The 25568-nt window shown below is 33.2% G+C and overlaps 1 non-coding gene across 1 annotated transcript; it reads right to left on the bottom strand.

Moving 5' to 3' along the window:
• Positions 1 to 1994: 1994 nt before the first annotated feature.
• On the bottom strand, positions 1995 to 2097 carry LOC128776603 (U6 spliceosomal RNA). Its single transcript, XR_008421767.1, has one exon. It is a non-coding gene; the product is annotated as a U6 spliceosomal RNA (small nuclear RNA).
• Positions 2098 to 25568: the final 23471 nt, after the last annotated feature.

Genomic DNA, 25568 nt, shown 5'->3' with positions numbered 1-25568 from the left:
TCAAAGTACACATCAGAGTGATCCAGATGACAGAAAAAAATGGACATGGCAAGAGGACGACAGCTCAAACAGAGTTTAAAGCATCTTGTAAAAATCAAAGCAGTAATGAATTTCACTCGACACAACCAGCCCCTGTTATCAGGAGATGAATGGAAATCTCTGTTTTTCTTTCAGGGGTTAGAGTAGAAAATGAAAATGACAAGAAACCAGTGAAAGTTAGGAAGTTTAGGGGAAAAGTGCTACTCTGAAGACAGTTTCTTACTATGAATTCCATTTTATTTCAATGAATTCTTTAAAAAATTTTTTTTAATGTTTATTTATTTTTGAGAGAGACAGAGACAGAGCATGATTGGGGAAGGAGCAGAGAGCGAGGGAGATTCAGAATCTGAAGCCGGCTCCAGGCTCCTAGCTTGTCAGCCCAGAGCCTGGTGCAGAGCTCCAACCCACAAACCGCGAGATCATGACCTGAGCCAAAATCTGACGCTTGACCTATTGAGCTACCCAGGTGCACCTATTTCAATGAATTCTTTATGTGTTCAGTGAAGGGTTTAATCTCTCCAAATTCTATCCATTTGTCCTAACTACCAAACGCCCAAAATAATAATCATAACTATTTCCCCTACTTTACAGAATGATTTCAAAGATATTATTTCAGTTATTTCACAGGGTAACCAAAGGAGTTAAGTCGGGTATATATTATCAGCAAACCAGCATTGTATTTTAAAAAGTCAAGTTAGAAAGATCTTCTAAATAAAGAACAGAAAGGTGTGAACTAAAACCTAGTTTTTCTTACTCCAAATGCTGTATTGCTGCCATGACTACATTCTGCTATTATAAAAATGTAGTAGTTCTACATAATTCAGCATGTATAAAATGAACTTTACTTAGGTTTGCATATTTAGGTAAGAGAGAAGTGAGTGATTATCACTCTAAATATGGCACCTTCTGACAGTCATGCTGATGTTCTATGAAGCAGTTCAAAGGACAGTCCTGTGTGTTTAATAAACATAGTTTTGGCTTTAGGATAGTTTTAGAATCATCTTACTATTTGTGAGAAAAAAATTAAAAGATGTTAACATGCCCAACTTCCTTTTTTTTAAATACAGAATTATAACATATTTTGGCTCTTGAGCCTAATGAGTAAGAAAAATGAAGTTGGTTGGGGGTGCATTTCTAGCAAAATGGCAAAAGATTCAGATACAAATTTCAAGTGTACCAGCAGATTAAACTGCAAAACAGTTTGCATATAGACAAGAAATTTGAGCAATAACCCTGTGAGATTTCAGGAAAAAAAAGAAACTGGAAAAAAATATCACTGGCCAAAAAAAAAAAAAAAAAAAAAAAAAAATTAGGAATCGCCAGAAGAAGAGAAGCAATACAGGCAAGAAAAGGAAAGAAAGTAAATGAACTGTAAGCATGGGAACAAAGTTGATGACCAATGTCTGGATCATCCAGTGAGGACTCATGGTAAACAATTAAAGAAGTTCAGTACCTAATTCTGGGCAAGATCTAATCCACCATAGGAACTTATTTCTCCCACTTCTCTTTCCTCCATAACTCTATCCTAATATCTACAGACTATGATGTTTCTCTTTTTATTAACTCCCCACTCCCCATGTCCTACCATGACTTTCAATACAGATGAGTTATTTACTTTTCAGTGTATTCCATGTGTGAATCACTCTCGTGTTTGTTGTTCAGCTTTAAATTAAGAAAGAATGATTACAATGTTACATTTTTATTTTAATTAATTTTTAATTTTCTTTTGTAAAAGAGTAAGGAGAATGGGGAACAAAGATTTAATATAATTGAACCTCTACAAACTATATTTTGCTCTAGTAAGTTTATTTGCCTATATTTATATACATATGTCATTTTCACAGTTTTTAAGTGTAAATTCCATACCATTAATTACATTCATAATGTTGTACAATCATCACCACTATTTCCAAAAATTATTACTATAACAAAAACTCTGAACCTAATAAACAATAAGTGATATGGAATACTTCATAAATTCACATGTTATTCTTTCACAGAGGCCAAGCTAAGCTTCTCTCTGTTGTTCTGATTTCTGTGTATGTGCTGCCGAAGCAAGTTCTTGAGTCATTTTTCTCCAAGTAGTTTCTGTGTTAGAGCTTCAGGAAGCCCACCAAATAGAATGATTGCATCCTTTTGGAAATTAGTAGTAAGAAGAATTTAGTTGTTGAGCCACCTGTGGCTTGGCCTTGCTTCATGCTGAATTCTGAATTGCCAAAATTCTTCACTCATTTTTAGATTTCTAGGATTACATAGCACAAGCCTAAGATTTGAAAGTGATGTAAAGCACAAACTTAGAATTATACTTCCTCAGTCAACTGGGGTTTGGTGCTTTGATTGACGTCGTCATTGTCGTGGATGTGAGTTTATGTCTTCATCGTTTTTTTCACTAAGAATAATGAAGAAATAGAATATGCTGACTTTAGAGAGTTTTGTTTTTTGGGTTTTTGTTTTGTTTTGTTTTTTGATTTTTTTTTTACTTCAACTAGTATATTAATTAGTACTGGTAAAGTAGGAATTTGAGAATGTCTACAAGGAAGTTTCAAAAATAAAGACATTTCTGTCTCAAAATTAAAAACCAGATATAATGGTAATAACAATACAAATACAAACATATAGGGGCACCTGGGTGGCTCAGTTGGTTGTGCGTGCAACTTCAGCTCTGGTCAAGATCTCACGGTTCATGGATTCCAGCCACATGTCAGGATTTGTGCTGACAGCTCAGAGCCTGGAACCTGCTTCCTATTCTGTGTCTCCCTCTCTCTCTGCCCCTTGCCTGCTTGTGCTCTGTCTCTGTCTCTCAAAAATATATAAACACTTAAAAGAAAAACCAAATACAAACATATAGTTAAAGAGAAAATGGCTATTAAATTCAGTCTATATATTTCTAATAAAAATGCCTTAGCCAGCCACCCCATGGATGATTCTTTGACTCTTTTATGAAGCAGCTCCATATCAAATAAGAAAAATAAGTTTGAAATACATAGACTAGATTATATGAAATGACTTAAAACATAACTGTATTGATAGAAAAATATTTCTAAGTAAGTTAACCTGTAGATAACTGTAAGTACACTTTTGTAACTTCTAAGCAAAATACATCACAACAATCTTACTTAAAAATTCCTCTGAAAAATATCCTTGATTATTCTGGTTGTATTTATGTTAACCCAACACTACAAATTTTCTGAATATAAAATGTTGACATAAATTAATTAGGTATATTTTGTTATTTGAACCACAGAGGAAGATAGCTGTAGCACTGGACTATAAAAGGACTTACTTTATTTAATGACTTTTCCCCTTTTATCCACATAAACCATTCCATTCTCTTTCATTACTTTAGGCAGTTATGATTGAATTTTATATATTTTTATTTATATATATTCCTAAATAATTCATTGCTTAAATATTTATGTATGTATCATTTTCCTTCCTTTTTCACTCAACTTAGTTCCTTAAAGTTGACATACATTAATATGTGTATATGGTTGTATGTAATATAATTTATCTATCCATTTCTCAAGGGATAAGTACCTAAACTGCTTTTAAATCTTGGAAAATGTATACACACACATATGCACACAAGTATACACACACATATGCACACAAGTGTGCATATATATGTGCATATATATACATACATGATAAACATCAATATATATCAAACATATAGGTAAAAATCAAAAAAGGTTGTTAAAAATAAATTTGAGGGAATTTATATGAAAGCTGCAAAGATAAAAATGAAAAATGTAAGAGACAAGATCCAAAGATCCAAAAGCTGAATTAATAGGGGGTTCTAGAAGAGCAAACAGAAAATATTGGGAGGAAAAAATGTTAAAGAAATAATAGAAAAAATATTCAGATACATAGAACATATATTTCAATGTGAAGGTTATTTTGAATAACCAAAATGAAAAAGAAAGCAAAACCTGAGAGTTCTCATGAAATCTTAAACATTAAGAATAAAGAGATCCTAAAGTTTCATTGTATATTATAAAAACAAAGTCATTGACAAAAGAGAAGATATAGATTTAAATCAGACTTTGTGTTGAGAAAGGCAATCTCCTTGTGCAAAGCCGGTACGTACTCTGGGCCTGGGGCTTGGAACACTTTCTTACCAGGAGAGAAAGAACTCACACAGCTGTTACTACCCAGTGTGGAAATATCTTTTCCTGTTTCAGACTAAAGGAATCCCTCTTTGTCTTTGCTTGAAACGTGTGACATGTGGCACCTGGCCAATCCCACTATTACATTTGTCGCCAGGGGGGAGGGCACAGTATCTTTCAGGGTAGGCAACTGTCCTGCATTGGCCTCCAAGAGAGACCTGCTGACCTTGGGGGACCAGTGCCCACTATTGAAGTTGATCTTGTTCTGTCTCTTCTCCACATGAGTAAACATTGTTCCGTCCACTGCTTGACTGTATTTTGTTCTTCTTGCTGACTCTGATAAAGAGATGTAGTGGGCAAAAGTAATTAGAGTCCTCCCCTAGGATTGGCAATCAGTGAATAGTAATATACTCACCAATTTCCAGTAGCAACACTGGATGGTGGTAGAAAATCGAACCGTTTTTTCAAGGTTCACATTTTTATTTTGTTATTATCTTAGGAGAAAAATAAATATTAGTGGCCTAATATTGTAAAATTATTAGTGTATCATAAAAATTTAATATTAGAGAAGGAAATGCAGAAGAATGTAGGAGGACATATATTTATCTTAAAATTTTGAGTTACAAAATATGTTGAATATTTATTGCTAAAGAAATATATGCTTGAATATAATATTTAAATACATAATTGCACTTACCAAAAGTGCAATTAAAAGCACTAATAATTCATTTTTTAAACAGTTTTGAGAGAATTGTGTAAATAATCTAAATCTGCAATATTCATATGACAGCCACTGGATATTGTCTGAAGTTGTTAGATTCTGCACCTAGTTCAGATTCTGCACTCAATTCCAATGCATGAGTGTCTGGCTTCCATTACCTTGCTAGAGCTGCTCACAGAACTCAGAGAAACATTTTCTATGCTAGATTACCAGTTTACTATAAAAGGATAAAACTGAACAGTCAGATGGAAGAGATGCATAGGGCAAGGTTTTGGACCGGGGAAGGGCTAGGAATTTCCATGCCCTCTCAGAGTACACTGCTCTCTTCAAATCTCCATGTGGCCACCAATCTTTAAGTTCTCTAAACCCCATCCTTTTTGTTTTTTATGCTTCCTTATTTAGGCAGGATTGATTAAATCACTGACTGTTGGTGACTGATTCAACTTTCAGCCCCCCTCCCCTCCCAGATGATCGGGAGGTGGAACTAAAGTTCCAACCCTCTATCACCTGGTTGAGTCCCAGAAAACCAGCCCCATTCTTAGGTGGCATCTAAAAGTCTCCTCATTAACATAGCAAATAACATTTTGATGCTGCCATCACTGAGGAAAATTCCAAGGATGTTAGGAGCTCTGTGCCAGAAGTGGGGAGGAAGACCAAATACATATTTTGTTTTATAAATCACAATATTACAGTCATTAAATCAAGAAATAGGTATAATGATTTTACACTATTTTATACAGTTATTGAGATAAGCACCAGAATAAGTAGAACTGAAAAGAGTTCAAAGAAGTCGATTCTAAAGAGTCAGACTGTAACTGGGGGGGGAAAAAAAAGCCCTGATATTGGCTTTTCATTATAATCTTTCTTGTCATTTTTATTTCTTATCATAAACCTATTGTACTTGGAGAAAAATATTATTAAAACTAAAGCAGAAAAAAAAAATATCTTATTGACCTGAACTCTAAGCAAATTCTCTAAAGCAAGTTACATCTCACAGGAAAGGTATTAGGTATGCATTTATCTGCAGTCACGAAAACTACCAAATTTCCTTGAACCTCAGTTTTTAAATTCTATTGTATTTAATTTCTTAAATTTTGTTTATCCAAGTGTTATAACAATATATCCTGGGGTCATGGCTACAGTGGCATTACTTCAATTACATGACTCATCATTGTACATAAGAACCCAGTCATTGAATGTCTGTTTTTAGTTTGTATGATGTTTAAGCATTTTTGTTTTCTTGATGACTTTCTTAAGTGTATATCTGGTGAGAAGCTCAAAGATCTTAAAAATGAAAATTCTATTTTGAAAAAATGGTGAAAATATTTTTTCATTACAAGACTTTCTACTCATTTATATCCTTTTAAAAGTACCAGTTATAGTAGAATATCCTCAGTTATAGATGTGAAACTATTCTTAATAGGTTTGTTTAATCATGTATTACTTTATATCATGAAAGTTTATTGATTTGCACATTATACATAATATGTCTTTCTGAATGAGATTCATTTATGTTTAGAAGTGGGATATTCATAGTAAAACAATACAACACGTTATATTCAACTGCTTTTTTGATAAATTTGTCCCAAACAATTAAATCTTGAATTGCAGCACGTCAAAATGCTTATTAGTCATGTATTACTTTATCCTTTTTCTTTTGTTCTGCTTTCTTTATAATTTACCTTAGGGTTGTTGCTTCTCAAACTCCTTCATTCATCCTGTCCCAAGATCATGTGAATTCATTCATTTATATTTCTTATCAGGGCCACTGTTTTTCAGTCTTATCCTCACCCCCAGGAAAACACTTATCCTTAAAACTAATCATATCTATCAAATCATTATCAAGTGACCAGCTATTACATCCTGGACCCCCAACTTTGGAACATTTTTATACAGTTCAGATGGTCTTTCTAACATCCTGGGCAATGTTAAATTCATTTTTAATGAAATACAATATTCCTTTTCGTTTGTTCTATATTTTAAAACAACTTTCATTCCAATGATCTGTAGATCTCCTCTCCCCTCCACGTCAGCAATATTGTTAGCAATACACTGCGGGATCTTAACCTGCTCCATTTGTGAAATTCCATGTGTGGAATTTTACTATCTGACCAAACCCTCGTACCCTGGGGCATTCTTCTACTTCACAATATACTGGAAAGTGAATGGGCTTTAAGTTTTACTTTTACTGACCATGTTGTTTTGGAATAATAATCTCTGAGCCACATTTTTCTCTCAAATAAAATAAAAAAAAATGCTACTTATCCCACAGAGTTTATTTCAAATATATGTTTAAGTATATTGTTGACGATAGTATATCCATTTTTATTACTGCAGAAAGCAGTTAATTATATATTTTTCTGTACTTTGAGAAGAGTCAACAAGGTAAAAACCATTTTTAGTTTTACACATTTTTGATGTAACTATATATAAACTCACATATATGTCCTTAATTATCATCTCAGGGAAAGATGGAAATTCCCCTACTTAATGGCTATCTTAGTAAGTTGAGGTGTTTTGTTTTTTTTTTTCGTTTTGCCTTTAAGGGATTAGTTGCAAGATAATCATCTCTTTCTCTTGCATTTTTATTCCTTCACCAGATTGTGAAATAATAATAGGATTAATAACCAATTAGAACCAAGGAGAATGTGACTGGAAAATGTCTAATCCTGTGGCCTCAGAGAACACATGAGATTGATAATTACCACTGGCATTTATGACCCTACAAAAATAATCATGTTTTGACATTTCCTATATGATTTTTATAAAGAAAAATAAATTGGCAACACAAAACATAGCCAGCAATTATTCCTGGGGCTAATTCTATAATTGTAGGAATTTTTGTTTATAGAAAGATATGATCATACATTCAATAATTGTAGGGTTTGCCACAAAAATGAGATAACTTTATGTGCCATTTTGTCGTAATTATCAAGAGACCACAGAATGTAGTTCAGTGGCTTTATATTTAGGGAGGAATTCAAGCAGCTTCATTAAAAGATGTCTACAACCTATCTTTAGATCATCAATATATGAAATTGATTGGGGACTTTAGTAACAGATTTCTATTGTTTGTGTCTTTAGAGTTTTATTAAAGCTTGTAATAATGTAATTAATGTCAATATTAGTCTGCAGATTAATATACTTTTTCTTTTGCTAAATATTAGCTATTATTACTTTTTAAGTTTGTTTATTTTGAGAGAGAGCATGCACATATGAACTGGGAAGGGGCAGAGACAGAGGGAGAGAGTGTATATTAAACAACACTGGCAGCACAGACCTAACTCAGGGCTTGATCTCACAAACCATGACCTGAGCCGAAATCAAGACTTGGAGGTTTAACTGACTGAGCCATTCAGACACCTTTATTAACTATTATTTTTATTCCATTAAAAAATGAGCTCATTCTGTAGGACTGTTGGATTTTGCAATACAGCTTTAAACAAAGCAACAGATGATTTCTGGTTCTTTAGCTAGAAATTTGTCTCTAAATATGTCCTCCATTTCTACAACACACAATTTTCCAATATGTTCTTCAGCTACAAAAGCTGAATATAGCAAGACAACAGATTTTCATTTTATATTGTCACATTTGATTACTTCTGTTTCAAGTCTTGTCTGAAACTCTGACATACATTTCAATAATTACTGTTGTTCCTGTTTAAAAGTAAGCAGACTTCAAAAGGTCTTTCTTTCTTTCTTTCTTTCTTTCTTTCTTTCTTCCTTCCTTCCTTCCTTCCTTCCTTCCTTCCTTCCTTCCTTCCTTTCTTTTCTCCTAGTACTTTCTTAGGTGGGGTTTGTGTACCACCAATGCAGCACATTGTTTAATTGGCAAAAAACAGCAAACACTACTTGGGATAGGTAGAACAGGGCTTGCTAAAAGAGCCTAGTGAAAAAGTTTATCCAATATTTACATAGACATCTAAAGTGATTAGAATCCTTGCCTTGCATTAATAGTACTGACAAACCAAGGCCAAATCAGAAATAATCCAATTGATATTGGGAAAACATAAAGATGGTTGCTATAACTACAAGTATGTGTAAAATATAATTTTTGGCTTTATTAATCTTTATAAGTCTTAATTAGAATTATTCTTAAGAATTACTTATGATTGGGGTACCTGGGTGGCTCAGTTGGTTAAATGTCCAACTTCGGCTCGGGTCATGATCTCACAGTTGGTGGGTTCAAGCCCCGCGTCCAGCTCTGTGCTGACAGCTCAGAGCCTGGAGCCTGCTTCAGATTCTGTGTCTCCCTCTCTGCCCCTCCCCCACTAGCACTTTCTCCCTCTCTCTCTCAAAAATAAACATAAAAAAAAGAATTGCTTATGATTATCATGTTTCATATCATTTAAAATTATTGAAACTTTGCTATATATATGAATATCATATGAGGCTCCTTATAAGCATTATTATTTTAATTTCTTTGAAATTAAGCATAATTGTTACAATGGCATTCATGTATTTAATTAGCAGCTGGGTAATGATTGATTCTGTTATATCATTGGTAGATTAAGTTTTACTTTATGCATTTCTGAGGAAAATAATGAGTAAAGATCAACTAACCATTGATAGAATAAAACTTTATCTATGTCATATAAAATCTAGCCTACCTGCCACTCTCCAGACTGAATGAGTTGGTCAGTGGGTGAGTGAAACAGTAAGCAAAGCAGATTCACAATGTAGTAAAAATATCTTTCTTCCCAGAACGCAAGAATCTGCACCTAGGACCTTCACAGCAACCCACACTGGAAAGCTATATTTACCCTACTCAAATAGAAGCAAGGAAAATATAAAGTCATGTTGATGTGTATCACTTTCTGTATAACTGATGCAGTATCTTCAATTTCAACTGCATTTTGTTCTTTTAGTTTTTAATGTAGACAAATACAGTTGGAGAATTTTTACTACTTCAAAATCAGTAGAGATGCTTATTATGTTGGCTTCTAAATTTACTATTGATTAATAAATATACTGTCATTCATCATATCACATTGTTTGCATTCCAATTCATTAGCATAAGTGTGTTAGTATTAGCATCAAAATTATTAACCTATAAACACTAAGATGGGAGAAAGTCATTATCTTTACTGCTTTAAGAAATTCTGGAAGTTTTAATAATCTCTCTTCAATATGTTGCTCTAGAGAAAATTTGAAAAGTTATTTCGTTATGTAATACACAATATTTGCTTAATTTATAGTCATTTCATTTTAAATAAAGACTGTTTAGGTTCTCAGTCTTCAGTGTCAGTGTCAGGCTACGAAATCCAGAATGTTACCTTGGCTCAGTGTCCATGGAGACAAATCCCAGATTCTACAATAGCAACAGGATTTATATGGCACTATTCCTACGATGTATCACTTTGGGCTTAATAATATTCTGTAATGTGACAGAAAAAAGCTAAAGTACCAGACTACTCAAATCCATGTTTAAAAGAATAGAATTCAATTTATTCTGAAAGTATAACAGTAACTCATTTCCAAATGACATAAAGAAAGCAGCGGGCATCAGATAAGTTTATTGCTATTTGTGTGAACTGTCAGGAAAAAAGAGAATTATCCAGTTGAGCATACTGAGAGACTTATTATCACATACAAATCATGCAGCTCAATACAGAAAAGTGGTCAGCATCATATGTCAGGAAGAAAAAATTGGAAGGAATCAAGTTGCTTGCCTTCCATCCAGACTTCTTGAGTTTTGAGGGATTTTTTTTTATTATTAATCATTCTTCATTCTTATACTCACATGAATGCACACACATATATACACAATCACCAATACAGTCAAATTAATTATGGTAAAGCAAAATTGTCATACTTCAATATCCCTGATCACAGTCTTTTGAAGATCTCCTTTATTAGGTTAAAACAACAACAACAACAAAACTATGTCATTAAAAGCCTTTGAAGTTTAGACTCACTTTTATTTTATCTTTAAAAATTATTGATCATTCAATGTGTGTGGATTTCTTGAAAGTCTATGTAAAGATAAGCCTAGAGTTGTAATACAGTTAACATTGATTGGGTACCAACCATGTGCTGGGCTAAGCATTTTAACATATGATATCTCACTAACACTCATAACAATCTTATAGAATCAACCATTGAAATCCTGTAAGAAAGGAAAGGAAACCAGTCCTTAAATTTTGCAATTTAGATTTTTTTCCAGTTTACATTTTCTGTTGATATTTTATGTCCCTTTGCCTTTTGCTTTCTATCACAATTAAATTGAAGAAAATTTCATTATTCTTGAGAAATTCAAACAAATTTATTTTTAGAAAATTGGAAGCAAATGTACTTTAAATCAGGAAGATGTTGTACTTCTGAAAGGCAAACATTTTCTGCAAGACAGTTTCTATTTTATCGAAATTAAGAGTGTTGCATTATATTTGATACTTTGTGATTGATGAACTTGTGGATTACCCTTTATTTTATATAATCTACTTGACTCAGTTTAATTACTTTCTGGTTAGCAGAAAAATGTGTCTTCTGTATCTCAGGCAAAATTTGTGTCTTTTCTCCATTCCCAGGTTAAACAAAATTTCAGTTTCAATGAATAACTAACCTTTTGAAATACTAATTTTTGTGTAGATATAAGCACTCTATTAGTGATCTTAAGTAATTTCTTAAAAAGAAATAAGAAAATGCACAAATGGCAAATAACCATATGAAAAGATTCTCCACGTTATATGTCATTAGGCAATGCAAATGAAAACCATAAGATTCTACTACACAGCTGTTAGAATAGCTGAAATCTAGAACATGAAGAGCATCAAATCCTGGTGAATCCATGGAGCAGCAGGAACACGGGTGATGGGAACGCACAATGGTGCAGCCACATTGGAAACCAGTTTGATGATTTCTTATAAAATGCACACTCTCTACCTCTATAATCCAGCAATTATGTTGTTTATTATTTACCCAAAAGAGCTGAAAGCTTAGGTCCACACAAAAATCTGCACACAGATATTCAAAGTAGCTTTATTCATAATTGCTGAAACTTGGAGACAACCAAGGTGATCTTCAATAATGGATAAATAAACTGTGGTACATCCAGACAATGGAATGTTATTTAGAACTCAGAGAAAAAGGAAAAAAAAAAAGAGTTATCAAACCATGAAAAGACATGGAGGAAACTTAAATGCTTATTACTAAGTGGAAGAACCCAATCTGAGAAGGCTATATACTGCTACGATTCCAACTATATAACCTTCTGGAAAAGGGAAAACTATGGAGAATATAAAAAGATCAGTGGTTTCAATGTGGAGAGGTGAATAGGCAGAGCACAGAAGATTTTAAATACAGTGAAAATATTTTGTATTGTTATAATGATGATTTCTCCAAACTTATAGAATGCGCAATAACAAGAAGGAACCCTAATGTAAACTATGGATTTGGGGTGATTATGATATATGCATATCATACATTCATTCTTGGTGTAAAAAAAGTACTGTTTTGGTAAAGAATGTTGATAATTGGGTTGGCTGTAAATGTGTGAGGGCAGTGGGTATATGGGAAATTTCTGTACCTTCCTCTCAATTTTACTGTAAATGTAAAGGTGCTCTAAAAATAAAGTCTGAAATTTTATAAAAGAAAATACTTTTTGTATGAAAACAAAAAATTCTTACCTTACCAGCTAATATTAATTAACAACTAGAATGCTCACTTTTTCTTTAAGATCTAAGGTCTATGAATTTATTGTATAAAACAGAATATTATTGGGCATAGAATTGCCATTCACCTCATTTAGAATGAGTTCTGAAGTGGATGCACTAGAGGTCAAATTGTTCTGAAAAAGTAAATAAGGTAAAAAGAAAAAAAACATGGAGACAGCATCTTGTGTTTTTGTACTTTGAGTTCTCAGGTGAGCTATATCTAAGTTGTTACTTATCACTCATTAGTGTAATAGACATATTACAGTAAATGGGAGCCTATGGAGAATGGAGGAATTAAAGAGATTTTATATTCAAAAGCCAAGAGTGAGAAACAGTTTGCATTTATTAAACATTTGTCTCATTAGCCAGTTAGAATGGCTAATATCAAAAAGAAAAGAAATAGCTCGTGTTGGCGAGGATGTGAAGAAAAAGGAACCTCCTTTATTGTTGGTGGGAATGTAAATTGATGCAGCCACTGTGGAAAACAGTAGCGGGATTCCTTAAAGAATTAAAAATAGAAACACCATATGATCCAGTAATTCCACTACTGGGTATTTACCCCAAGAAAACAAAAACACTAACTGGAAAAGGTATATGTATCCTATGTTTACAGCAGTATTATTTTCAGTAGCCAAGATATAGAAGCAATCCCCAACTGTCCATCTGTCGTTGAATGGAAAAAGAAGATGATACATGTATTGATGGAAAATTATTCAACCATAAAAAAAAATGAAATCTTGCCTTTTACAACAACATAGTTGGACAAAGAGGGTATTATCCTAAGTGAAATAAGTCAGACAGAGAAAGATAAATATCATATAATTTCACTTATATGTGGAATCTATAAAGCAAAACAAACAACAAACAAACCCACAGACTCTTAAATAGAGAAAACAAATTGGTGGTTGCCAGAGGAGAGGTGGGTGGGGGGATGGGTGAAATAGATAAAGATGATTAAGTGGTAAAAACTTCCAGTTATGAAATGAATAAGTCATGGAGATAGAGAGTACAGCATAGGGAATATAGTCAGTAATATTCAAATCATGTTGTATGGTGACAGATGGTGACTAGACTTACCATATTGAGTATTGAGTAATGTATAGAATTGTCAAATCAATATGCTGTATACCTGAAACTAAAAAAAAAGTATGTTAATTATACTTAATAAAATTAGTCTCCTTTCCTATAAACACAAATTGAAGCTACTTTCCAATATTTGGCATAGTATCACATTGTTGTTTAACATCAGTTTTTGTAATAAAAATAAAAACCTCTAAACTGTGTGAACCATTTATGAATGACTTCTAAATAAGACTGCATATTGTGCCCATTATTACTTCCTGTATTCTCACTGGAATCACTTAAATATCCTACCATTACTTTAAAATATGTCTAGAACTGACAACTTGCATCCTTTTATTCCCAATCATAGTCCCTTAGACATTACCTGACATTTGATGTTTATGGTGTGTAATTTTTGTATAATTTATAGTATCCAGATCTTGTTTAATAAATATTTTAAATCCAAGCTATTAATAAAATGTGGGACACTTTGATTGACATTACCTATTCATGTAAAATATGATGGCACCTTTTCTTACGGATTATATATTTTTTTGGTATTAACACGCTTTACTCTTCAGATACCTTTTTTTTTTTTTTTGCATGTTATCAGTTATGGGTCATTTGGGTTGTAACATTTATCCAACATAATCAGTAGTATAACTTGATTATTACCTGCCATGAAGTATCTGACTTGGCTACCCCAGGTATTTCTCAAATTTTTCATTTCCTGTGACATTCTAGTATTGTGTTAAAATGCCGTACCTGTAGACAAAGTTACCTCAAGGAACTTTTCAAGTCCATTTTCTACAGATTGTTAGTTGAAGTCAGTTGACACAGATCTCTCATTTCTTTAGGTTTTAAATGTGTCATTTTGAGTGATTATTCTATTTGCTGTTATGCACCTACTTTGTGGAACTCATCACTACTTATTGACATTCTTTCCTTGGGTAAATTCTAAACTTAAAGCAGATCTCTTGTCCCTGACTAGGTTAATGATATAGCTTCAGTGTTTTGTTTTGTTTTTTTTAAGTTATATGAAGCATTTTAAGAGCCTTTAGGCGGAAGGTTAATATAAATGTATAGGTCATTTAAGGTACATATCTGCCAAAGGATGCTAATGTTAGTATTGTGAAAAAAATATATCTGGTATTTAAAGTCCATGCAGTAATATATATTCAGTGAATTTTATCTTATCTTTGCAATACTTTACCCCCAAAATGAAGCAAATATAAATCTCAGCCTGAATAATTAAATAAATGAAATATTAGATTATATTTACATATGAATGTACAATCAAGAGATATTCAAAAGATATACAGGGGGAATAATCCATTGTGTAGATGATATAGGCTTTTCTTATTATTAATTTCTATATGGTGCACTTAGAAATGAACAAGGGCCAGAATCAGTAAGATACAGCCTTATGATACTGTTTGATTAAGTTTGAAGCGATCACAATAAATATAAAAGAAACCGAGATACAAATAGTAAGATTTGCTCAAAACTTTGGACTAAACTTCAGCAGCTTTTGATATTACTGTGTTATATCCATTTGCATAAATATTATTTTTCTGGACAAAAGAAATACACTTTAGTACAGTTTCAATAAAAGCATCATGAGAATATGCTAGCCATCATGTGGTTGGAGTGTGCAAGGAAAGGTAGCAAACTTGACATCTTCATATTCATTGTGATGCTAACCTAGATTTACAGACCCACAATAAATAGAATATTGTGTTGAAAGTATAAGATTGGGGGTTGGGAAACAGTGGGGAAAAAGAAAATTTAGTGAGAAGAAATGTTTTGCCTTATGAGAAATGATAAACATGTTTATTTGTTAAAGGTATTGAATAAAATTTTTGCATCATTCATTTAATGGGGAAAAAAGCCTGAACACATGGATTAAGGTAAAATATATGTATGATCATATAATTCTGCCTAAAATTTCTACTATAGTAAAAGGACATTTAAAAAATTTCTGTAATATAAATGTTGCCTTTTCCCTCTAAGAGAGAAATTTTATTTTGCATTAATATATATCTTTGAGAACAAGGTTTCATTATTAGCAACATGAGATTCTAGCCTTTTTTTCAAATATTAACAGAAAGACTTGGAAAAAGGATTATACCAACTCCAGAATTATTGTTATGAAAAAGAAACCTTTGATACCACCTCTTTGTGGTGTTTAGGGCACTAGGAAAAAAAACAATTTATATAAATATGACCTTATTTCTTAACGTGAGTTTATAAATTAGTTTTTGAGGCCATCAGATCTTAACATCTTATATTTCAGAGTAACTAATAAAGTTTGAAAAGATGTCAACTATACTTTTACCAAATATCTGACATTCTGATTCTTATTGTTTATTTGGGGTAAGACTGATGTATCAGACTATATATGATCATTTAAACTATTTGAGAAATGGAGATTTTAAAACTAACTTAGATCTTCACCTCAAAGATATGACGAGGTAATTTTAAAATAATCTTGTACCAAATTGACTACATGAAGGTAGTCAGGCCTATGGTTTTCAGAAGTAAAGACAAGAATACTGGTATATCTGTGCATGTGTGTGTATTGGGTATCTGTGTGTTAAAAAAGAAAAATACTATTATATAAACATTTATAAATGTATATATGATATAATGTGTACACACAAGGATTGTATACTTATATATTCTGATATGGCATATGTACATATGTGTGTAAATATGATGTGTATATTTATGTTTCTATGTATACTTATTATAAGAACACAGCACACAGATTTGTCATGTTCCACAAGTGATACTTGATTTTGAGAAGATATGTGCAATACTGAAAACCTTAATAAATGATCACCTCTAGGTATAGAGAATTTATACAAATCAGTTAGTGGAAAACTTCAATAGAATAAAACTGTTCATTAGTTTCAGAATAAAATGTTTTAAAATCAGAAATGAGTAAGACTCATGAATACACAGAAAAATTAAAACTTTTCTGGCACCTGGGTGGCTCGGTCAGTTAAGCTTCCAAGTTTGGCTCAGGTCATGATCTCACAGTTGGTGAGTTTGAACCCCACATTGGGCTCTGTGCTGACAGCTCAGAGCCTGGAGTCTGCTTCAGTTTCTGTGTTTCCCTGTCTCCCTTTCCCTCCCCTGCTCATGCTCTGTCTCTATCTCTCTCAAAAATAAATAAACTTAAAAAAAAAAAACAAACTTGTATACACTGCTTGTGTGGATCAGTACACTGGTGGATCAATTTCTACAGTCACCTTAAGACAGATTTAGAATTGTCTAGTAAAGTGAAGAAGTTCATATCCTTTAATACTGTAGTTTGGCTCTTATGTATATACTTAAGATGTAGTAATATATATACACAGAAAAAATATACATATAATACTATGTACTATTATACTATACTACATACTATATATACTATATACCATACTATACTATATACTACAATACTATAATACTATATATTTATACTCATTTATCCTCAATGTAAGATAGATGTATAGTCATACCTTATTTTATTGCACTTCTCTTTATTATACTTTGCAGATATTGTATTTTTTTACAAACTGAAGCCTGTGATAACTCTGCACTAAACAAGTCTATGGGCACCAATTTTCCAACAGGATTTGCTCACTTCATATCTCTGTTACATTTTAGTAATTCTTCTAATCTTTCTAACTTTTTCATTATTATTATGTTTCTTATGGTGATCTGTGATCAGTGATCTTTGAAATTACTGTTGTAATTGTTTTGAGGCACCACAAACTGTACCATGTAAGATGGCAACTTAATTGATAAATGTTGTGTGTCTACAGACTGTTCCACTGACTGGCCATTCCCCAGTCTCTCCCCATCTGCTTGGGTCTCAATATTCCCTGAGACATGACAATATTGAAATTAGACCAATAACCCACAAATGGCCTCTAAGTGTTTAAGTGAAAGGAAAAATCATGTCTCTCACTTTAAATCAAAAGCTAGAAATAATTAAGCTTAGTGAAGAAGGCATGTCAAAGCTAAGATATGCATGTCAAAAGCAAGGCCTCTTATGCCAAACAGTTAGTCAAGATATGAATGCAAAGGAAAATTTCTTAAAGGAAATTAAAAGTGTTACTTCATTGAATACATGAATGATAAGGAAGTCAAACAGACTTACTGCTGATATGGAGAAAGTTTTAGGGGGCTGGATAGAAGATCAAAGCAGCCACAACATTTCCTTAAGCCAAAGCCCAGTCAAGAGAAAGACTCTAACTCTCTTCAATTCTATGAAGGCAGAGAGGTGAGGAAGCATAACAAAAGTGTGAAGCAAGCAGAGGTTGATTCATGAGGTTATGGGAAAGAAGCCTTCTCCATAACATGAAAGTTCAAGATGAAACAGCAAGTGCCACTAAATTATTAGTGGCTACAGCAAGTTCTCTAAAAGATCCAGCTAAAATCTTTAATGAAAGTGACTATACTAAACAGATTTTCAATGTAGACAGAACACACTTCTATTGGAATAAGATGCCATCTGGGACTTTCATAACTGGAGGGAAGAAGTCAATGCTTGGCTTCAAAGCTTCAAAAGACAGGCTGACTCTCCCGTTAGGTGCTAATAGAGATGGTGACTTGAGGATGAAAACAGTGCTCATTTACTGTTCCCAAATCCTAGGCTTTTAAGTATTATGTTAAATCTACTCCATCGGTTCTTCGTAAGTGGGACAAAAAAGCCTGGATGATAGCCTATCTGATTAAAACATGATCTACTGAATATTTTAAACCCATTGTTGATACCTGCTGTTCAAAAAAAAAAGTTTTTATTTTTCAAAATATTATTGCTCATTGACAATGTACCTGTCCCCCAAGAGCCCTGTTGGGGATATATGACGACATTCATGTTTTCATGCCTGCTAGCACAACATCCATTCTGCAGCCCATAGATCAAGAAGTAATTTTGACTTTCAAGTCATCTAATTTAAAAAATACATTTTGTATTAGCTGTCATGGGTAGTGATTTTCTGATGGATCTGGACAAAGTAATTTGAGATACTTCTGGAAAGGATTCACCATACTAGATGCCATTAAGAACATTGGTGACCTCACAGAAAGAGGTCAAATATTGACGTTAACAAGAGTTTGGAAGAAATTGATTCCATGTCTTATAGTTAGCTGACTTTGAGGGGTTCAGACTTCAGTGAAGGAGGTAATTGAAGATGTCATGGAAATAGTAAAAGAACTAGAATTAGAAGTGGAGCCTGAATTGTGACTGAATTGCTGCAATCTCATGATAAAACTTAAACACACAAGGAGCTGCTTCTTCAGGAGGAGTAGAGAAGGTGGTTCTTGAGATGAAATCTACTCCTGGTGAAGATGCTGCGATGCTTGTTGAAATGACAGCAAAGGATTTAGAATATTACACTTACTTAGTTGATAAAGCAGCACCAAGATTTGAGACGAATGACTCCAATTTTGAAAGAAGATCTCCTGCGGGTAAAATGCTGTCAAACGGCATCGCATGTTTGAAATTGTTCATGAAAAGAAGGGTCCATCAATGCAACAAACGTCACTGCTGCATTAAGAAATTGCCACAGCCACCTCAACCTTCAGCAGCCATCAACCCTGATCAGTCAGAAGCCGTCAACAATGTGGCTCCACCAGAGAAAAGATATGACTGGCTGAAAGCTCAGACGATTGTTAGCCTTTTTTTAGCCACAATTTTTTTGAATTAAGGTCTTTGCATTGTTTTCTCAGACATAATGCCATTGCACATTTAATAGACTATATAGCATAGTGTAAACATAACTTATTTATATAACACTTACATGGTGGAAGTATAAATTTTATATGCCCTGGGAAACCAAAAAGTTCATTTGACCTGCTTTATTGCATTATTCACTTTACTGAGGTCGTCTTCAACCAAATCTTTAATATCTCCGATACATGTCTGTATGTATAACTATTATTTTATGCTACCAAATGTTTAGAGGTAGTGAAAGAAACTGTGGAAAAGTAGGACAGAAATTTGCTTTAAAACAAGGGTCATCACTGAGGAAACATGTATTTGACTTCACATCTAATTGGAAGGAAAATCAAGAGAGAGAAAACACAGGGAATAAAGTCTTAGGCTAATGTGGGATCTAGGTTAAGGGACAGATTCAAGAGTAAAGATGTCAAAGTGACTTACAGATATGCTGACATAGGGTAAGAATATGTGTATACTTAAGGTAGCAGTAAAAACTCTATTTAATATGACCTACTGATTGAATGAGACCTGTTTGAAATACAAGGAAAGTTTGGGACTGTCTGTCACTGGAGCTTTGTTTCACTTGCTTACAAATCATGATATATGCAAAAAAAAAAAAAAAAAAAAAATGAAATGAGCAAGGAAACTCACAATAAAGAGAAACAGTAAATTATAATACCATACTTGAAAGATGGGCATGTGACTAATTCTTAAATGGATTGTAAGGAAAATTTCAATATAAGAAAGGATAAGTTGGTAGCATTTACAAGATTCGGGGGGAACTATTATTCAAGACAAAAAAATTATGTAACAACTCCTATTATATCTCAATAAGAGACAAAAATAGTATTTTCTATTTCCAACAGCAACGTAAGTGGGTATTTAATTCGCTTAATCAAATTTTTCATCTACAAACATGATTTTATGGTAGGGAATATGGGTTCTTAAGGATCCTTGCAATATTTCATTGAGCATTTCTATTTAATACAAATATCTGCAAAGGAGTTGTATTTTTGTGTTTGTTTATTTTGAGACAGAAAGAGAGAGAAAGAGACAGAGAAAGAGCAGGAGAGGGGCAGAGAGAGAGAGGGAGAGAATCTCTAGCAGGTTGCCAACCCGGTGCAGAGCCCAACATTGGGCTCCATCCCATGACCCTAGGTTCATTACCTGAGCCGAAATCGAGTCTAATGCTCAACCAACTGAGCCACCCAGGAGCCCCTACAAAGGAAATGTATTAATGAGCTTCCTTAAGTTGCTATAAATAAGTACATCAAAAAGGTTTACTCATCTGTTGTATTTATGTTACAAAGAAATATTTTAGAGCAAGGCCAATTAAATTTTCAGTAGCTTATCACAGAAATTACATGAACAGGCAGACCAGTCTGAAATGACTCTACTAAGGGTGTTTTTAGAATATTTCCAAAAGTATTCTATTACCTGGATTACTATCACTGTGTTAAACTGTGGACCAAAGCAATGCCTTCTTTTTTTAATTTGGGTATTTAATTGTTCTTTAACAATTATATTAATATTTTAATTTTCACTCTACTTATTTGTGACATACTAATTCCAAGTATATTTTTATTCATAAGATGCTAAGTGATAAAGCAGTAATACTTAATAATTTCTCTTTAGAAAAGCAAAAAACAAAACAAAACAAAACAAAACTTGAGATTAGCATTTTTTTAAACAGATGTTGCCTATTCCAATGTACTTCTCAGGTGTGATCATGTTTAGTGTTAACAATCAAGTCATTTCTTTTATTTATTTATAGCTCTAGTTAGCATAAAACTCTAATTTCCTCATAAATCTAACTGCTGGGAACAAAAGTGTTCCATGGAAGCATTTGCCAAACCAAGGGAGAGCACTCCTCTCTCAGGCATGCTGGGATGTGTTGTTTGGGGGATGCCTTGTTCTTCAGAGGTACTGCTGTGAACTGGAGTGAATAGGAACAAGTATTGAAGGAAAATTTGAACCATTCTAGAAATGTGTGTTATGCATATATCTAGACCATTGTTTCTTAAAGTGAAGAAATAGAAGATATAAGAAAACCACTGGTTAGCGTGACTTACATTTTCACACAATAACACATAGATGTGATCTGAATTACTTGTATTTGAATTTCTCATATTCTTATCCCTCTGTACACATTGCTAGGAAGAATCTGTTAATTTGGTGCATCAATTAAAAAAAAAAAGTAAGTTACTGTTACTTTTCCCTTTATAATGTTACATAAGCCTGTGGTATAATGGAGTAATAATTTTTACAAAAATGTTTTAGTAGCAGTGTATCTGTCAGGGCATCTGGATGGCTCACTCTGTTGAGTGTTGGGCTGTTGATTTCGGCTTAGGTCATGATCCCAGGATCCTGGGATTGAGCCCCACATCGGCTCTGCACTAGGCGTAGAGCCTGCTTGAGATATTCTCTCTCTCCCTCTGCCCCTCTCTCCAGCTCATACTCTCTGTCTCTCTAGAGTAAAAAAAAAAAAAAATTGGGGCACCTGGGTGGCTCAGTTGGTTAAGAATCCCACTCAATTTTGGCTCGAGTCATGATCTCATGGTCGTGAGATCGAGACCCGCGTCAGGCTGTGTACTAACACTGAACACTGCTTGGGATTCTCCCTCTGCCTCTCTCTCTGCCCCACCCTCCCTCAAAATAAATAAATAAGTAAATATTTTTGAAAAAAAAATGTATCTGTGATACTATGGATAAATTTACAAATGTTTATGTGTTGAAGCCACATATATTAATCTGTGGTCATATTTCACATTTCCAGAGGTGAAAAGTCTACCAATCCCAAACAACTTCTTGTCCTTCTTGCCCTTCGCCTTTTCTTTCTTTCTTTCCACCCACCACCCCCCCCTCCCCCGCTCCCATGGTAAGAACACTGAACATGAGACCTATCCTCTTAAATATTTAAATGTCCAATACAGTATTGTTAACTATAGGTATTATGCTGTAAAGAAGATCTCTAGAACATATTCATCTTACATAACTGAAACTTTGTACCCATAGAACAATTCTCCTTTCCTACTCAGCCTCTGGAAAACACCATTCTCCTCTCTGTTTCTATGAGTTTGACTATTTTAAATTATCTTATAAAAGTAGAATCATGCAGTATTTGTTCTTCTGTGACTATTTCATTTTAGCATTGTGTCCTCCATGTTCATCCATGTTGTTGCCTATGCCAGGATTTCTTTTTTTTTTTTTAAGTTAAATAATATCCTATTGTATGTATATACCACATTTTCTTTAAACATTCATCTGTTAATAGATATTTATATTGTTTCCATATTTTGACTAGGGCTGACTGGTATATGAAAAGTAGTCAACATCAGCAATTATCAGGGAAATGGAAATCAAAATCACAGTGAGATATTACTTTACATCTGTTAGTATGGTTATTATAAAAAACAAAGGATGTTAATGAAGATGTGGAGAAATTAGAACATTTGTACATTGTTAATGAAAATGTAGAATGGTGCAAACACTATAAACAAGAATATGGAGGCTCCTCAAAAAATAAAAATGGAACTAAACATGATCCTGTGATCCAACTTCTGAGTATATATTCAAAAGATTTGAAATCATATCAAAGAGATATCTGTACTCTTATGTTTATTATAAAATTTATAGTTTTAATGAAATAAAGAGAGTAAGTAATTTACCATTGTGGGTAGTACTCTACATTACTGAGTATGTTTACTCAAAGTCTGTTCATATTTGCTTAAAATTTAGTAATGGACTCTTAAAATTATGGAATTTGAATGGGTACAGGTGCCTGAAATGAGTTAATTTATTTCGACAGTTTTAATAATGGGTATGTGTGTGTGTGCTGAGTGGTATTAAATTAAGTACAGATAGGGATTTGGCAAACTATTGAGTTTATTAGATTCACAGACATTAATACATTTATACTTTCTTATGAAGAAATTTTATAGCATATAAGTATCACAAAATATATTTATGAAATTTCAATTATATGTATAAAACTTATCCATAAAATATGAATTTAATAAACCTCTTAAGTAAATGTATAGAATTAAATAATGTGCAAAATTAATATTTTGTGCAATGTGGAATAAAATACTCAAGTCTTAATTTGAGGCATTCAGTGATGTTTCAAGTGTTTGGTTAAAAAAGCTCTTTCCTTGGGGCACCTGGGTGCCTCAGTTGGTTAAGTGGCCAACTCTTGATTTCCACTCAGGTCATGATCTCACATGAGCCGTGAGATCTCTTTGTGAGTTCAAACCCCCCATTGGGCTCTGTGCTGATAGCATAAGCCTGTTTGGGATTCTCTTTCTACCACTCTTTGCTCCTCTCATGTCTTGTCTCTCTCTCACCCATAAATAAATAAACAAACATACATTAAAAAAAAGTTATTTCCTTAGTTGAAAAGACAGTTATAATTTATTTTTGAGAGTATGGGACTTTGACCAAGAAAAATATTTTAATGCAAACTAAAAAAAATTACACATTATTTCAGGCTACAAACTCCTTTTTTATATAAACGGGAGTTTATATAGGTTTTTTTTTTTATCCTATGTAGGGAAATTAAGGACCTGCAGATGAAATACTTCAGATCTATTAAGATGGATGTTCTTCTTACAGGTTTATATACCAAGTAGATACTTCTCAAGCTGATAGGGGTATTTTAATTTATTATATATTTTAATTTATTGTCTAACCCCATGCAACCTACTTAGAAAAAATAGAACTCAACATTTCCAATGATTGCACAAAGCAGAAGGAGGCTTGGCCCTCGTTGTGCTGCTATTTTATACTTGTGCATAGAAAAGATGCACGAAGAACAAAGATAAACAATTTTCATAAGGAAATGTCAATGCAATCCCTTGTTAGTATTGATTTTAAAAGACTGTGACAGACAGTATCAAGATTTTATATCTCTTCAAAGTATAAAAAAATAAAAAGACCACGTCATCTGTTGCAAGAGAGTTGGCATTATAGATGGAAGACAAAATCTGCCATCAACAATTCCATTGACCTACTCCAGAAGTTGAAGTGATATTTAATCCCTATGACTCAAAGCATATGTCCAGAATAAGTGACAGACACAGATGTTCACCACTCCTGCTAAACTTTTCAGCCTGCATCTTCTTGTGAAGGGAAAGCAACCAGTATCTTTTAACTCCATGTCCAAACTGAAATGAATCCACATAATATTTAGTCATCTCTGATTCTGCTACAGTAATATTCTTTGTTTTGTAATAACATAAATGGGGCTAAGAATTGACTTCTATCTGCTTTCTCAGTAAAATTTCAGCCAGTCATAATGACAAATATGTTATGATCATGGATATTTATGAAGCACCCTGTCAGAATAGCATAAGCTTGCATATATCAAAATGTATGTCTGAATATTAAAAGCAATAACTCATGATGACATCTACCCATGTACATTGATTGTGACAATACTGAACTACCTGAGGTCTGTGCTCCTGAAAAATAGCCAAAGTTCAGGAAATCATATACCCTCTTGTGTTCTGAGAAAAAGCTCACCTCAAAGGTGAGTCCCATAGGACTTAGATAAACACATGTTCACCTATGACAAGGCCAGACAGAGACCACCCAAATTCTTTCTAAGTATTTAATTGAAATCTTTGTACTCACTGACCAACCTTAACAGAATACCTGCACATTTGACTTACCCAAAGTTACTTAAGCTGCTTTCCCTTGTCACAGGCTCTTGAACATTGACCAAACCTCAGTTTGGGTGAGATTGGAATATGTAACAACCTTTCCTTAGGACACTCTTGAGAATAGACTGGCCTCAGGGAAAGAAATTCCTGCTCAACTGTCTAATCATATCACTGACTTATCCTACTTTTGGCCTCATTTATACCTCCTATAAAAGCAAATTCCTTTCTGCTGGACCTTTGAGACACTTGCAGATCTTACTATCACACATTCTCCCTATTCTAAGTCTCTCTCCCTGGCTGAGATAATTCTTTTGAATAAATCTCTCCTTAGTTAAGTCCAGATTGGGTTTTTTTGGCAATCTCTTTTTCTCAGAATATTCTTATTGGAGTTAATTTTGAAGTTCTAGCTGCACATATTTGCAAGGTGAAATTCTTAGAATCACATTAAATCTGTCAATCTAGTTTCACACTAATATTTAACCAAGATATTTTTGCTGTGTTTATTTAAAAATATCAAGTCACTTGATTATTGGTGATTATGTAGTGAATTTAATATCTGTGGGCCATATAAAAGGAAAATATTTATGTGATAAATCTATAAAG

Source organism: Panthera pardus, unplaced genomic scaffold, assembly GCF_024362965.1.
Source record: "Panthera pardus isolate Hobbes unplaced genomic scaffold, ASM2436296v1 HiC_scaffold_1, whole genome shotgun sequence".
Taxonomy (NCBI): Eukaryota; Metazoa; Chordata; class Mammalia; order Carnivora; family Felidae; genus Panthera; species Panthera pardus.
This window is presented reverse-complemented; position numbering and strand designations above follow the sequence as displayed.